The sequence below is a fragment of the Enhydra lutris genome, unplaced genomic scaffold, assembly GCF_002288905.1.
Source record: "Enhydra lutris kenyoni isolate GAN:26980312 unplaced genomic scaffold, ASM228890v2 scaffoldscaffold21, whole genome shotgun sequence".
NCBI lineage: Eukaryota > Metazoa > Chordata > Mammalia > Carnivora > Mustelidae > Enhydra > Enhydra lutris.
In genome coordinates, this window is record NW_019154105.1 from 7409140 (window position 1) to 7422222 (window position 13083).

A 13083-nucleotide genomic window follows, 5' to 3' on the forward strand; every position below is an offset into this window, starting at 1 on the left:
TAATAACACCACTTTTTGCACCAGAAACTTCTCAAGAAATCTTTCTTGACCATTTGCTGGTAGTCCCAACGTCATACACTACTTTGGACCCTGCGTTGGAAACACATTGCCTTGCCGACCAAATTAGGTCCATGTAATCTCCTCGCCTACTGCCCAGTGTTCCGTTTTATGGATTTATTGTAAATTATTTAATTAAACTTTTATTTATTTTTGAAAAAATATTTATTTCAGAGAGAGAGTCAGAGTGAGAGAGAGCATGAGCAGGTGTTGGGGGGCTGAGGGAGAGGGAGAAGCAGGCTCCCCACTGATCAGGGAGCTTGACACAGGGCTCGATCCCAGGACCCTGGGATCCTGACCTGAGCCCAAGGCAGACACTTAACTGACTGAGCCACCCAGGCACCCCTGATCAAACTTTTAGTTGTTGGAGATTTGTGTTATTTCTTCGGATCCTCTTTCTTTTCTGTATTGGATATCTGGTGAGCTTTCAATTTAAATGTTCATGAAAATAAATAACAAAAAAAAATGGTGTAATTTTTTCTTCCTGTTTGGATCTCTTGTCCTGAAATTTTTAAAGTAATGAAGCTTCAAAAGGAACAATTTTTTTCCAAGTATATAACAAACAAAACCTTTGTTCTGTTGATAATATAAAAAGAAATGAGAGAGAAGTGGTGTGAGAGAAGATGCCGACGGGTAAATTAGTCCATAACGTGATCAACGAGCGTCTCAGGTAGCGCCCTACGCTCTAGATTTCCTTTTGGACGAGTTTCCTGCCCATCAGGAGCACGCTGTGGAGAGGAGGACCTAGGCTCTTGACTCTGCCATCTTCTCTTTGAGAAAATATTAATTTTGAATGTGTGGCATCTAACCACCAGACCCCAAATTTGTTCTATTATGTTTCTGGGAGACTTAAAAGATACTCCTGCCCATGAGGCTAAACTCCCCTGCCAGGTCTGCCCTGGGGCTGGCCGAGCAGATTCCTTTGAACGTGTAAACCCTTGTGAAGAGGAAACAGGCACAGAAGGGCGTGGGGTGTGCTAGAACCTGTGGTAAATAAGACTAAAAACCAAACACACTCAAGATGTACAAAGTGAAAATACTGTGAAAAGGTAATTAACCTGCTAGGGAAGCCGCACACGGTGATGTGGATACGGAAACCGAAGACCAGCTCAAAGCACACGGAAGAGGTGGGCATGACGTGTCCTTAGAGCCTCGATGTCAGGCGGGGCTGTCACTTCCTTTCCATCTCCGAGGCTTGATTTCACATGGTTACTGTCTCAGAGTTTTGTGATAGTGATTGTCTTTTCAATCTCTCACCCCAAGATCAAGAGAATGTTCTTTATGTGAAAATCCGATGATATCACTCTCTTTCTGAAGACTTTTTTTTTTTTTTTAAAGATTTTATTTATTTGACAGAGACAAGGGGAGAAGGGGAACACGAGCAAGCGGAGTGGGAGAGGGAGAAGCAAGCCTCCTCTGAGCAGGGAACCAGATGCCGGGCTCCATCCCAGGACCCTGGGATCATAACCTGGGCCAAAGGTAGATGATGAACGACTGAGCCACACAGGTGCCCTGACACCACTCTCTTTCTAAAAATCCTCTAATGATATTCTGTTGCCAAAAAACAAAATCCAAATTCCTTAGGTGAATATCCGAAATTGTATTATTGTTTTTTTTTTTTTTTAATCAATGGCTTTACTCTATCTCCCATCAATCTCTAACTTAGATCCCAACTACAACTGTATCTTCTGCTTCTAATTCTCCACCTTGTCTTGCTCTTCCAAGGAATGAATGAAGATATCTGTATAGGTCATTCGTTCTCAGCTGGAGGGGATTTTGCTCCCTCTTCTCACAGAGGACATTTGGCAATATTTAGAGACATTTTTTGTTGTCACGGTCCCCCATGACAAAGTCATCTCTGGCCCCAAGTGCCAGGTGCTGCTGTTAAAAAAAAATTAATGTATAGAGTAACGTCATCAGAAGGCAGTTGGTCATTTCTTTGAGCCTTTAGAAAATTGCTACGAAGGAGAACCAAGTTTCAGTTTAAAGAGAACACCACAATGGAAACAGATTTATTAAGAGAAAGACTTTTTTTTTTTTTTTTAAAGATTTTATTTATTTATTTGACAGAGAGAGATCACAAGCAGGCAGAGAGGCAGGTAGAGAGAGAGGAGGAAGCAGGCTCCCTGCTGAGCACAGAGCCCAATGCGGGGCTCGATCCCAGGACCCTGAGATCATGACCTGAGCCGAAGGCAGCGGCTTAACCCACTGAGCCACCCAGGCGCCCCAAGAGAAAGACTTTTTGTGCACCTGGTGTGATCAGATCAGTTGCGAAGTCCGGGGTACCCTTGCCAACCTGCAAAGCCAATTCTCTCCCTTGGATCAAAGTGAGTTCGAGAGGTAAGAACGAACATATTCACAAGCAGCCAGGTCACCCTCTCTGCTCAACACAAGTAAGACTGCTCTCGTCTAAAGCACAGGTAGCTGACGTGGGGTTGAAAAGTCTCACCAGTTTAATTTTCCAAACTTCCCTGAAGCCAGTGCGAAATAGAAATGCTTCCACAGAGACTGGGTCCAGCCTCCAGTCCTCTTGCTTCCAGACCAAAACTACAAAGTCAGGAGACCAGATTAGGGACCTTAAGGAGATCTCTGGTAGCGCCCAACAGCTGGTAGATCAAAAGGAAGAGAAATTTTAAAAATTTCATCGAAACTCTTATTTGACAGAAAATTGTTTTTTTAAAGATTTTATTTCTTTATCTGAGTGTGAGCAGAGGAAGGGGTAGGGGGAAGGGGAGAGGGAGGAGCAGACTCCCCGCTGAGCAGGGACCACCTCCCCCCCCCCCATGCGGGCCTTGATGCAGGGCTTGATCTTAGGACCCTGGAATCATGACCAGAGCTGAAGGCAGAGGCCGTAACCCACTGAGCCACCCAGGCGTCCCATCTAATTTACTTCTTCATTGGTGATGTATAGGTCACTAAGTCTCGCTATCTTATTTATTTGGTGCTCTGTAATGAGTGGACCCAAGTGTTTAACAACACATCAAGTCAGTGAAGCTGTGGTGAGGTTAGATTAATTTGCAAAAAGTATTTCCTTTAAAAAAGGAATTATTTCTGAAAGCTTATTTCAAATGCAGGTATTTTGGTAAAAATCTTTTCAGTCATATACTTTAAAAATCCTTAAATTGCCACTTTCTCATTTGGTTGAAGGCTAATCCGTGAGATTCTAATGTCCATATCTTCAGCATCAAGGGCTCCGGGTCACTGCTGTTGGCCCACCACTTGCACTCAGGTGTGTTTTTTCACTGACGCCTGTATTAGTTTCTCCCTCCACGACAAGTTCATGCGCTGCAGGTAGACGCATTCCTTGGCCACCTTGCAAGAATTATTAACCTCGTCCTTTTGTTCTTTTTTTGGAAGTAAATTACAGGGACTAGGGATGGGATGTGGGTTGATAAGGTCCATCTTGCAGATCCAATAGCGGGCAGGAGGTTAACAGGTTAACAGGAACTAGGACCCTGGGTGGGGCCAGGATGCTGGGGATGGCATGTAACCTGGAGAAGTTTCAAGATCTCCTCAAGAAGTTTGGAGGCCCATTCGGTTCCTGCCCTAACCACCACATACTTGGCTAATCATACATAAACTGTTCCCAGGCCCAGCAGGGCACGTCAGACTTGGGACTGATTTCCTCCCTCCCCGTTGGGCTGCCCTTCTGGTAATAAAGCTTTCTGTGGATCAAACCTGCTGACTCAGAGATTGGCTCACTGCGTTTTGGGAACATGAGTCTGATTTCAGCATTCCGTAACACACTGAGTTGAGGGGAAGGGCTCATGTAGCTGGTTTGTGTTAGGTGGTGTTGTTGATGTTGTTTTTTCTCCGGTAATTTTATGAGGAGGTGATGTAGGCCTCAGGAGGAGTCACATTTTTTTCTCCTTGACTCAAAAATTTTGAGTGGTAAGGTTGAGATTCAGAACTGGGACTTTCCCAACTTCAAAATTCATATTCTTTCTTCTAATTTAGTATACTTATGTTGCTTCAAAAATTCATTCATTTGCTTACTCACTGACTCGTTAGTGGATTTATCTTCTTTTAATGGATACTTCTACTTTATATCCTTTTGGTTTAACAGTCTGTGAGGAAAGAGACTCTTCCCTGGTATCACCACTAAGAAACAACCCAGGGAAGAATTCTGGGTGGCCCAGCCTGGGGGTCAGGTGGCTGGGGAGGAGAAGGTGGGCACAATTACTAGAAGAAGAGAGGTGGCGGTCAAGGGGCCTGGGCCACTGGAGATGTTACTACCTTCATTTGTGCCTATTACCCCTATGTGCCACATGATCTTTTCACCCCACAATATCCCATAGGTGTCACTTAAACAGAATGTCTGTCAATAGATAGAAGCTAATCAATGTTCCTGTGAAAAATAAGAGAACAACTTTCTATTAGTAAATGCCTGAGACTAGGACAAAGATAGTAATATTTATAATGCTTTTTTTGGGGGGGGGGTCAGGAAATGGTTGTTGATGCCTGAAGGGTCGTGTGGTTCAGCACATCTTGGCACGTGAACTTGTCCCAACCACACATCAACCAAGATGGAATTACTTGCATGTCCACCATCTGTGCCCAGGTTGCCCTGATAAAAAGTTTTCATTATGCTGTTGTGACAGGGATTGTCACAGAAGGAGCACTAGTCTAAGAAGGCTTTGTGACATTTTTAGAGGGAAGTTGTTCATGACTTCCCCCTTCCTGGTTTGGAGCCCAGAGAAGCTGGGCATTTGGGACTGGGGAGTGTTGCTTTGGGAGGCGCACTTTGCTCTCATCATTCACTCAATAACTATTTATTGGGTGTCCGGTATGTGCCAGGCACCATTCCAGGGGCTTGGGTACATCTGTGAGCAGAACAGACAAAAATACCTGCCTTGCTTGAGTTAACATTCTACTAGGATGGAGACAGACGAAAACAACAAACAAAACAAAGGAGTAAATTAAATAACATGTTGGAATACGTTAGAACGTTAGAAGATTCTGTAATATGTTGTACAGAAAAATAAAAAGATAGAGTAAGAAATGTTGGAGGGTGTTGCATTTTTAAGTAGAAGATGATGTTTGACCAAGGGCTTGAGGGTCTTAAAGAAGTTACCTATGTAGCTATCTGCATAAGAGTGTATCAGGCAGAGGGTACAGCCAGTGCAAAGGCCCTGACACAGAAGTAGGCATGGCGTGTAACCTACAACAGCAAGGAGGGCATTGTCACTGGGGCAGACTAGGAGATGGGGTCAAGGAGTAATGGAGGCCAGATCATTACCCTGGGAGAAATGGGAAGCCATTGGAAGATTGTGCAGAGAGGCATGACACGATCTTATGTACATTGTGAAAAGATGACTCTGGCCACTCTGTAGAGAATAGACTGGGGGCCAGGGCAGAACTTAAAATAGCAGTGGTGTAGGGGGGGATAATGGTGACACAGGCTGGGGTGGTGGCAGTGGAGTTGAATGAAACAGGGAGATTCTGGACGTATTTTGAAGGTAGACCTGATAGGAGTTCCTGGTGAATTGGAAGGAGGTTACGAGCGACATGGGAGTCCTAGACAACATCACACTTTTGGTCCGAGTGGTTGACTGCTGAGATTGGGTATGATCAGGTGGTGAGAATGTCGTTGAATTTTAAAAAGTTATTATAATAGTGCTTCTTCCATAAAGAAAAATTGGGGCAGCAAAAATACATGAGTATCAAGTCATTAGTCTGTGAAGTGCTACCTCGAAGCAGCAGGACTGGAGAAGTGAGATTTTCATATTTAGGTGGTAAGTAGGATCTGCTTGGAGCCGGACAGGTGGTGTGCCAGGAGGTAATTAGGTCCAAGGCAGCTCTGCCCCAAGGGGAGGGAAGGGACAGGATGAGCAGATGGGGGAGGGGCAGTGTCTGCCCCCATGTGGGTCTGGGTTCTCTGATGCCCTCTCTCACCATGGGTAACCCCCACACTGAAACTCTGCTTTGTGTCTCTCCTCTCTCTCTCTGGACTCTGAGACTCTTGATGGCAAGGACTCGGGCTTTTTTTTTTTTTTAATTATGATACAATAGATAACATAAAAAAGACCATTTTAACTATTTTTAAGGATACAGAAGACCTGAGCTGTGACTGCACTTGGAGCCACAGTGCCTGGCACACAGTGAGCACTCCGTAAACCGTTTTGGAGTAAATGACAGACAGATGCCCTGCGGAGGGAGCGGGACAAGGGTCTCTGCTGGTGGACAGGTGTTTGGGCACCTGGCTATCTGGCAAGCTCAGGTCAGGGAAGGGCTCGAGGGCAGAGAGGTGGCTTTGCCCAGGGCCTCAGGGGGGTTAATCTTGTTTTTCTTCCCACTTGCGCCCTGTAAGACTTACTTTTGTGTGTCAACCTGGCGGGGACCTGGTACTCAGAGGTTTAGTCAAATAATGATTCTGTGAGGATGTTTTCAGCTGAGATTAACATTTCAGTTGGTGGGTGTTGAGTAAAGTGGGTTGCCAGGCCTACCGGGAGGGGGCCTCGTCCTATCAGCTGAACCCTGGAATAGCACAAGAGACTGACGTCCCCTGAACCGGAGCAAGAGGGAATCCTGCGGCATGTGGCCTGGGGACGTGAGCGCCAAGAGCATCGGCTCCTCCCTGGGGAGGGCTGGCCTGCCCCCCCCCCCCCCCCCCGCCTCCATCCGCCAGCAGCAGATTCTGGTCTTGCCTCCGGAATTTCGTGAGCCGGTTTCTCAAAACAAGTCCTCTGTTTCTTCAGAGAACCCTGATGAATACACACCTGTAGTCTGTCTGTCTGTCTGTCTCTCTGTCTCACGTTCACGTGTATTCCTGCTGCCCTGAAGGTTGAGGGCACACGTACAGGTGAAGAGACTTAAATCAAATGCTTCTAAAGAAGGACGTTGGTGTTGGAGGACAGTGAAGGGCACAGCCAAGTGCTCCGTGACCAGAGATGTGGGGAGGACGTGAGGAATTTCGGGCTGGTCTGTGAGCATCGTATGGCTTTTGCCACGTGTCCTTCAGAAAGGTGCCCGTGAGCAGAGCAGCCTCTCCCTGGCTCAGGGCCGCCTGTCTTTTACCTGCGGTGGAACCTCTTTATTTTGGGGGAGAATCTCACAGGGGGGACCTCCCTGCTTTGCTCCCCTTCTGTGGTCCCCTTTGCTCTCCTACTTGGTGCTTTAAAAACGTGTTCAGAATTTCAAGGAGCTTCAACTCTGCAGATACTGGGTTTGGATACAATGAAAAAGGTTGTTGGTTTTAGAGTTCGGATGGAGACACTCTAAACCGGCCTTCTCTGTTCACTGGGATGGAAGCCCGAGGGGAACACGCACGAGCACACGCAACCCCCTCAGCAGCAGTGGGGGCCAGCGATGGCCAGAAGGCTGGACTGGTCTAGTCCATCTGCGTGTGGCTTTCCGGGCCACTCTGTGGAACCACCGTTCACACCACCAGGAGCCCAGCGGGATGTCCGCCTGAGGAGCGGGTCAGTGGCCTCTGCTCTTCCTGGTCTTTGCAGTCCCGCTGGGCTGAAGGTCCTGCTTTGGGACAGATCAGAGAAGCGAAGGCAAGCGGCGGTTGCGTCCCCTGAGGCTCATCTGCGCTGCTGGAGGAGGGGCAGACGGAGAGGCAGAGAGAGAATCCTAACAGATTCCGTGCCCAGCATGGAGCCTGATGCAGGGCTTGATCTCATGACCCCGAGATCATGACCTGAGCTGAAATCAAGAGTCGGACACTTAACTGACTGAGACACCCAGACACCCCTCACCCCCATCTTAAAGATGAGAAAACCGAGGCTCAGAGAGATGGTCTTGTGGCTAATAAGTGACAGAGCCGAGATAGAAACCCAGGCAGTTCAGCCCCAGAACTCTTGTTCTTGATCACTGGGCCAGGTGTGCCCTGAGACCCTGGTTGCCAGCTTACTGACGGGAAAGCTCTGTGGCGGGATCCTTAAAATTCACCCAGGTAGTGTAGGACTAAAGACTTGATAAAACAATTGTTTTATCTTTTTCAAGTTTTTATTTAAACTCCAGTTAGTTGACATCTAGAGTAATCTTAGTTTCAGGTGTACAATATAGCAATTCATCACTTCCATACAACACCCGGCGCTGATCACAAGTGTCCTCCTTCATCCCCATCACCCATTTAACCCACCGCCCCCTTGGTAACCACGGTTCGTTCTCTGTAGTTATGAGTCTGATTTCTGGTTCACCCCTCTTTAAAACAACTGTTTTTCAAAATAAATAGATAAAGAGGAAGAGGAGAACCTACAGGTTAAAAGATTTAAGTCAATTACAATCTTTGGATTTTATTTGAGTCCTGTTTCACATAAATAAATTAAAAAAACACAATTAGGGAAATATGGACTGCGTTTTTAAAAAAATATTTTATTTATTTGACAGAGAGAGAGAGATCACAAGTTGGCAGAGAGGCAGGCAGAGAGAGAGCTGAGCAGAGAGCTCAATGCGGGACTCGATCTCAGGACCCTGGGATCACGACCTGAGCTGAAGGCAGAGCTTTCAACCCACTGAGCCACCCAGGCGTCCCGTGAACTGCATTTTTGATGATATTAAAGGGTTATTGTAGGTATAATAGTGATACATGGCTTTGTCCAAAAGAGAAAAAAATAGAATGCTTACCTTTTAGAGAGATAGATGTTGATATATTTACTGATTATATGTCATCTGAGATTTGCTTCAAAATAATCAAGAGGATGGGAAGTGAGTGGGGATATAGATAGAACAAAATCACCCATGTTTGATAATAGTTGCAGCTGGAGGACGAGTACATTTGAATTCATTACACTCTCTACTTCTACTCTTCTACTTCTATAATGGAACTTTCCATTATAGAAAATTCAAACAATCACCCTGTTTGAGTTTTTGTTGTATTCTCTCAGAAGTGTTGAAAGCGCCGTGGACCTACTTCACAGGACAAGTGGGAAGAACGACGGTCCCTAGGGAAAGAAGGGGTGGAACCTGCTTTAGAAGAATGTCCTTTATTTGAGGATGACCCCCAATGCTGTCCACGTGGCAGATACTTGGTAAATTCTTCTGGACTGTATGAATGCATGAGCTTATGAATGAATGTGAATGACTGGTGTCCAGTGAGTTAGAGAACGATTCTGTCCTGAGATCAGGAAGAGAATCTAGTTTCGGGGCCAAATATAATGATAAAATGATTCTGTATGGGGGCACCTGGGTGGCTCAGTGGGTTAAGCCACTGCCTTTGGCTCAGGTCATGATCTCAGGGTCCTGGGATTGAGTCCCATATCGGACTCTCTGCTCAGCGGGGAGCCTGCTTCCCTTTCTCTCTCTCTCTCTCTCTCTCTCTACCTGCCTCTCTGTCTACTTGTGATCTCTCTCTGTCAAATAAATAAATAAAATCTTTGAAAAAAATGATTCTGTATGTTTCCTAGTTAATGAAATTGTGTATTTAAGGGCAGCTTTATCTACCACAATCATAATCGGGACTAAAAATACTTCTCCACCAACCCCCCTTATCCTGGTAGACGAATGCACATGGAGAGATTTATTAACACAAAAATCTTAACGTGGAGCGACGTCCCCATCACCACACCTGTCAGAGCCCATGCTCTGCTCTGAGCTCTGGTGCCATGTTTTGCTTGCTCATCCCAGAATCATCCCAGTTCTTCTGAGTATCTAACCCTGAGTTCCCTCTGAGGAGCCGACATGATTACTCTCCTGGCTCCGGGATTATCTGTAACCTGTGCCTGCCAATCCTAACGTAGCATTCTTACAGGCACAGCAATTGTTTCAGGATGGGCATTTGACTGACGCCAGGTCAACCAGCCCCAGTAAAAATGAATCCTGGAGCTTTCAAATGAGTGACTGGAAAAGAGGCACACATCTTGCCTTTGAATTTGAAATTGGAAAAAGAGATATGCCTTCCTGAAGGGAGGGCCTTTCTGATTAAGCAGAGTCAAGAGATATCAGATTATGACAATATCAGTTTGAACCCCTGGGTCCAGCTGTACCTGAAGCCATACAGTGGACTGCTTGAGCTTTGCTAAAACTCTGAAATATAACCAACACAATCTCATGGTAGCAAAGCATATATGGAATGAAGATTCTATTTTAGGCCTAGTGATGCTAGGAAAGAAGAAGCGTTAACTTTTATCATCTTATATTTATTTACAAACTATAGATGTGGACAGAATAGAAAATTGTCTCTGTTCCAGTGGTTGGGTAAGGCACTGCCAGAGATGAGGATCAATGTATTTATCATTCCATGCATTCTTCCCGAGTGCTGAGGGCGACCAGGTGACCGGACAGACTCCTGAGCAGGTGAAACCCGTGGATACTTGAATGTCTTGCCGCTGTATGTGGTGAGGTGACCTCACCCCAGCGCTCAGCTGCCTGATTTATGCTTGGTGGTGGCATCAGACAGATCCAGATTGTGGTGGTGAGTAACTTTGAGCTTTCCCCAGCTTCAGACACAGGATGAGGTCACATTTTATCCTTCAGCCTCTAAATTCTCCAATTGGAGCATCTAAACGGAATGAAGTCTAGGGTGTGGGTTCTGTGAATGTTCAATAGTAATTCAACATTTAGTAAATCCAAACCTCGGGGCTTGGTGTTACAGATTAGGGTTGACAATGTGTCTCTTTGTATAATGATGAGAATATGTATCATTATGCCAGCTGTGAGACCTTGGGCAAGTTACCAAACTTAACTTCTGTTTAATTTCCTCACCCTTTCATAAAATGAGAATAATAATAGTATCTACCTCATAGGGTTGTTGTGAGGTTGAATAAGTTAATAACTTTTAAGAACTTTGAATAGAAATTGGCACTTTGAAAAAAATGAAACAAGATGGAATTGGGAGGGAGACAAACCATAAGAGACTCTTAATCTCACAAAACAAACTGAGGGTTGCCGGGGGTACGGGGGTAGGAGAGGGTGGTGGGGTTATGGACATTGGAGAAGGTATGTGCTATGGTGAGTGCTGTGAAGTGTGTAAACCTGGCGGCGATTCACAGACTTGTACCCCTGGGGCTAATAATACATTATATGTTAATAAAAAAAAAAAGAAATTGGCATCTTGTAAATGTTAAATATCATTATTCCTGAAAAATAATACTTTTTTGCTTCAGATGGATATTTTCTCTTGAACCTGAAACAAGACAAAGAAAAGGCAAAAATATGGGGATTTATGAAAATTGTGAAATTCTCTGTGAGAGTTTGCAGCACTTCTCAGGTATAAGACTTTGAGGTCATGTGTTTTAGTTTTCTGAGGTATTGAATCAGTTGGAAAGCTTGGCTGGAAGTTTCTCTCTTTCTTTCTTTTTTAATATTTTATTTATTTGAGAGAGAGAGAGAGAGAGAGAGCGAGAGAGAGAGCAGATTCCCCACTGAGCAGAGAGCCTGATGTGGGTCTTGATCCTAAGATTATGACCTGAGCCAAAGGCAGCGACTTAACCAACTGAGCCACCCAGGCGCCTCTTGTCTGGAAGTTTCTTAACAGGGGATGAAGGCATTGTTTTTTTTTTTTTTTTTCTTTTTCTTTCCTGGGGTTCTGCTAGATGACCAATCACAGGCAAACTAACTACAATCTTGTAACCACACCTACCCAGACGGTGGTTTCTGTACATCTCAAGAGTTAAGCTGGTAGGGGTTTGAGAGAGTGCTTTGAAATATCCAGGTGGCACAGGAAGTGGTAGTAATTCTAGACTTGGGTCCAACTTTAGCCAATGTCTCAAGGAGATGTTGAGGGCTGATAGCAAGCAACCCCTAGGTTTTCAGAGATGAAATGGTTTTGATTTATATTTGTAGAATGCTATTATTATTTTTTCCCTCCCTTTTTTCCTTCCTCTTCTCCTTTTCTCTCTGTTTCACAGGAAGTATATGCTACCCTCTGCAGAAATAACCACTTTTACCAGTTTGACTATATCCTTTCATTCCTTTTTCTGTATGTTTGCACACACACTTAGAAACTGTTATGTAGAAGCATTGTTTTTTTAAAGATTTTATTTATTAAACACAGAGAGAGAGAGAGAGAGAGAGATCACAAGTAGGCAGAGAGGCAGGCGGGGGGTGGGGGGGGAATCAGACTCCCTGTTGAGCAGAGAGCCCAATGCGGGGCTTGATCTCAAGACCCTAGGATCATGACCTGAGCCCAAGGCAGAGGCTTAACCCACTGAGCCACCCAGGTACCCCTTGTTGAAGCATTATTAAAAATTTTATATAAATGGGATATTTTGAGTTGCTATCTAAATTTGTTTATTTATTTATTTAAAAGACCATTTATTTATTTATTTTTAATGATTTTTTTAAAAGATTATTTATTTATATTTTTTAAAGGATTTTTTAAAATATTTTTTAATGATTATTTATATTTATTTGAGAGAGATAGAGAGAGAGTGTGTGCAAGGAGGAGCAGAGGGAGAGGAAGAGGGACAAGCAGGCTCCACGCTGAGCAGAGAGTCCCACGCGGGGCTCCATCCCAGGACCCTGAGACCATGACCTCAGCTGAAACCAAGAGCTGGATGCTTAACTGACTGAGCCGCTCAGGTGCCCCTAATTATTTCTTATCACATCAAATGCCTTTTCTTTCCATGCCAATACATATAGATCGATCTCTTTCTTTTCAGTTGTTGCTTTTTATTGCATTATCTGGGTACATCATAGTTTATCATCACTTGATAGAATTTGAATTGCTTTCCATTGTTTTGGTCTTGCAGTCTTTCCATAGCCCTCTGTGGACACATGCGGAACTTTTTTGCCAAAAGGCACAATTGAACAATGGCTGGCTGAAACCATTTTTAGATTTAAATTGTAGAACGCATTTTCATTTCACTCTAAAGTTTCCCAGGCCTGGTGGGGCCTTGGTGAGTTTGAGCCTTTGGATAGCCTTATTTTATTGCCGGTTAAAACTGTTGCCCATCTTTTTGACTAAATATGGCCAGATCATGTTGATGGACAGAGAAAGATGAAATGTGCATGTCAGTAAGACGTTCTCTACTCTTAAGACCCACCTACAAGTGCGGGATAGTGAGAGCGGCAACCAAAACATTTGTTGAAATCCTCAGGATTTCAGAAGTAATTTCCTTCAACTGTGTGTAGCCTGGC